The following is a 4072-nucleotide window of genomic DNA, read 5'->3' as shown; positions in this document are numbered from 1 at the left end:
AAGTCTGTGAAGAATTGAGTTGGAATTTTGATGGGGGATTGCATTGAATCTGTAGATTGCCTTCGGTATCTGTACCCCATTTTTGATAGAGTTATTTGATTAGCTAGAGTCTAACTTCTTGAGTTCTACTCACTGTAGGAAATATGGAGAAAAGTGTGGAGCAGAGATTGAAGGAAAGGCCATCCAGAGACTGCCCCACATGGAGATCCATACCATATACAGTCACCAAACCCGGACATTGTTGTAGATGCCAAGAAGTATTTGCTGATAGGAGTCTGATATAGCTGTCTCCTGAGAGATTCTGCCAGATCTTGGCAAATAAAGAGGTGAGTATTCGCAGCCTATCATTGAACTGACCACAGGGACCCCAATGGAGGAGTTAGAGAAAGGACTAAGGAGCTGAAAGGGTTTGCAACCCCATAGGAAGAAAAACGACATCAATCAATCAACACCATACCCCAGAGATCCTATTAACTAAATCACCAACCAAAGAATACACATGGAGGGAGTCATGGCTCCAACAGGACATGCTCCAAGGTTGGCCTTGTCAGGCATCAATGGGAGGAGAGTCCCTTGGTAATGTTAAGGCTTGATGCCCCAGTGTAGAGGAGTAGCAGAATGCCAGGGCAAGGAGGCAGAAGTGGGTGGATGGGTGGGTGGGGGAATACCCTCATAGATACAGGGTGAAGGGAGCATGGGATAGGGGCTTTCTTGGACGGAAGCCAGGAAATGGGATAACATTTGAAATATAAATAAAGAAAATTTCCAATAAAAATGGCCATCCTACCATAAGCAATCTTTAAATTAATGAATTAACCATTAAAATTCAAACACAGATCTTTGCAGATTTGGAAGAACAATACTCAACCTCATGGAAAAACAGAAAACTCAGGATAGATAAAATATTCCTATTCAATTAAAGATGTTCTGGGTGTATCAGAGTCCCAGATTCAACTTGTACAGAGTTGTAGTTATATAATCTGCATCATATTAGCATAAAAAACATGTAGATCAATACAATAATGTCAAAGACACAGACATAAATCTGCTCTTATAGATACCTAATGTTTGATAAAGAAGTCAGATATAATACAAAGGAAAAAGAAAACATCCTCAACAAATGGTAACTGGGTGTCAGTATGTAGAAGAATGCAAGTTGATCCATATCTATCACCTTGTGCAAATCTCAAGTCCAAGTGGATCAAAAAAACTCAAAATAAAAAAGACACATTAAACCTAATAGAAGATAACATGAAGCATATCCTTGAATGAGTTGGCACAGGAGACAGCTTCCTGCACCGAACAGCAGTAGCTCAGGCACTAAGATCAGCAATTAATACATGATACCTCATAAAAATGAAATTCTTCTGTAAGGCAAAGGACATTGTTAATAAGACAAAATGTCAGCACACAGAATGGGAAAACTTTTTCATCAATTTCACATTTGACAGAGGAATAATTCACAAAACATATAAAGAACTCAAAAAATTAGATATCTAGAAACCAAATAATCCAATTTAAAAAGAGAGATATTTCAACACAGGAATCTCAAACAGCAAAGAAGTAGTTAAAGTTCAATAACCTTAGCTAGCTATCATGCAGCTGCAAATCCAAACAACTTTGAGATGACATTGATTTGTTGTTATTGTTTTGTTTTATTTATTTACATATCAAATGTTCTTTCTTCCCATTTTCCTGTCCACAACCTCCTATCCCTTCCCCTCCCCTTGCTTCTATGAAAATGCTCTCCCATCCACATACCCACTTCTGCCTCAGCACCCTCGCATTCCCCTGCAGGATTCATTGAGCCTCCATAGGACCTCAAAAGATGTGTATAGTATATTCTAAATGATAAGCAGATATTAGCCCAAAATATCAGTATACCCACAATACAGCTCACAGACTATATGTAGCTTAAGAAGAAAGAAGGCCAAAGTATAGATGATTCAATCCCACTTGCAAGGAGGTACAAAATAATCATGGGAAGCAGAGGGAAGGAGGAAGTTGGATGGGAGAGGGAATGGGAAGGAAAAATTGGAGCAGGGTCAGGTATAGGAAGAAACATGAGAGAAGTTTAGAGGGCCAGGAGAATGAATAACAATATGTAGCAGTGGGCGACAAGGCATAAGAACTACTAGAAAATCCCAAACACCAGGGATACAAAGAGGCTCCCAGGACCCAATGGGGATAACAGTATTCAAAATGCCCAACAGTGGAGAGATAGATCTTCAAGAGGTCACCTCCAGTAGAAAGGCATTGCTACCAGTTGAGGAATGCGACCATCCAACCATCTCAAGATTTTTAACCCAGAATTGTTCCTGTCTAAAGGAAACACGGGGACAAAAAGACTGAAGGAAAGACTGAAGTAAAGTCCATCCAGAGATCGCCCTGCCTTGGGATCCATCCTACGTGCAGACAACAAACTCTTGACACTATTGCTGATGCCAAAGTGTACTTACAAACAAGAGCCTGGTTTGGCTGTCATCTGAAAGGCTCTGACAATACCTGACTAAGACAGATGAAGCTACTCACAGCCAGCCATCAAATTGAGCTGGGAAACCCAATGAAAAAGTTAAGGGAAAGGATGAAGGAGCAGAAAGGGATTGTAACCCCACAGAAAGAACAATAGTATCAACTAAATGGACCCCTCAGAGCTCCCAGGGACTAAACCACCAACAAATCAGTATACATGGGCTGGTCCATGGCTCCTGCTACATATGTAGCAGAGGACTGCTTCATCTGGTATCAGTTGTAGGGGAGGTACTTGGTCCTGTGGAGGCTTGATACACCAGAAAAGGGGCATGGTAGAGGGGTGAGGTAGGATTGGGTAGGCAGAGGAGCACACTCTTAGAGGTAAAATGGGGGAAATAGGGTGGGTAGATCATGGAGGGGAGACCAAGAAGGGGAACAATGTTTGAAATGTAAACAAATAAAATAATAATAAAATAAATACACAAGTGAAAGCTCTTGTTGGCAAGGATATGGAGCAAGGAGAACAAGCTCCCATGTTTGATGGTAGTATGAACTTATAGAGCCACTTTGGAAATCAATTTGCCAGTTTCTTAAAAACCTGAGAATAGAACTACCTCAGTATCCAATTATATCACTCCTGACCATATATCTAAAGCATTATCAATCTTATCCCAAGGATACTTGCTTAACTATGTTCATACCATCTTTATTCATAATAGCTAAAAACTGGAAACAATCCAGATATCCCTCATCTAAACAATGATTAAAGACAATGTGGTATACTTCCACAAAGGAGTACTACTCAGCTGTCAAAAACAATGACATCATGAAATTTGTAGGCACATGGGTGAAAGTAGGAAAAAAATTATCCCAAGTGAGGTAATCCAGACTCACATAAACATGATTATGTACTCATTTATAAGTGGATATATAAGTGTAAATAAAAGGATAGTTATGCTACAATCCATAGACCTAGAGGGGCTAAGTAACAAGGAGTAATTTGGGAAGGAAACAAAGATCTCCCTGGGAATGGGAAATCTAATAGATTTCACCAGTGAACAAAGGGTAGAGTTAGTTGAGAACATGAGTAATCAAATCATGGAAAAGGTAGGGAGAAAATACTGGAAGAAATGCCTGGGAATTAGCATTTCAGGGCAAGGTTGAAACCTAGTTTAATAGAAACTACATGGAATATTTAAGAGTAATCACAGCAAAAACATCTAGTAATGTAGTGCATGGATCCTGAATCAGTCTGCTTCTCTGACCAGTCACAGTCTCAAGCAGAGCGATTGAGACCACAACCCAGCCACAAAACCTTTGCCTTACTGTGTGTCCTGCTTGCAGAGTTTTCTGGGGACAAAGCCTAGCAGAATAAACATCAGAGCGATCAGGGAGAATTCACCCAACAATTCATAGAATCCCAGAATCAAACATTAGGCAGAACTCCAAGAGTTCTACAAAGCATGTGGAAGGAGGGAGGATCAAAGGAACCAGAGGTGTCACAGATACCACAAGAACACAGCATATAGAATCAAATGACTGGGACTCAGGTGCTCTGGAAGATCGGGAAGCCTGTAAGGATCTGAACCAGGTCTTCTGC

The 4072-nt window shown here is 40.4% G+C and overlaps 1 long non-coding RNA gene across 1 annotated transcript in view; it reads right to left on the bottom strand.

Annotated features, from left to right (window-relative positions):
* The window catches only part of LOC116095437, a 9321-nt gene extending 5471 nt beyond the window's left edge, over positions 1 to 3850 (bottom strand). The window contains exon 1 of the long non-coding RNA XR_004120591.1: positions 3799 to 3850. This is a non-coding gene — a long non-coding RNA (uncharacterized LOC116095437). The remainder of the gene's footprint in view (positions 1 to 3798) is intronic.
* Positions 3851 to 4072: the final 222 nt, after the last annotated feature.

Source organism: Mastomys coucha, unplaced genomic scaffold (assembly GCF_008632895.1).
Source record: "Mastomys coucha isolate ucsf_1 unplaced genomic scaffold, UCSF_Mcou_1 pScaffold18, whole genome shotgun sequence".
NCBI classification, from domain to species: Eukaryota; Metazoa; Chordata; class Mammalia; order Rodentia; family Muridae; genus Mastomys; species Mastomys coucha.
The sequence above is the reverse complement of the archived record's forward strand: the minus strand, read 5'-3'. Positions and strand labels throughout refer to the sequence as shown.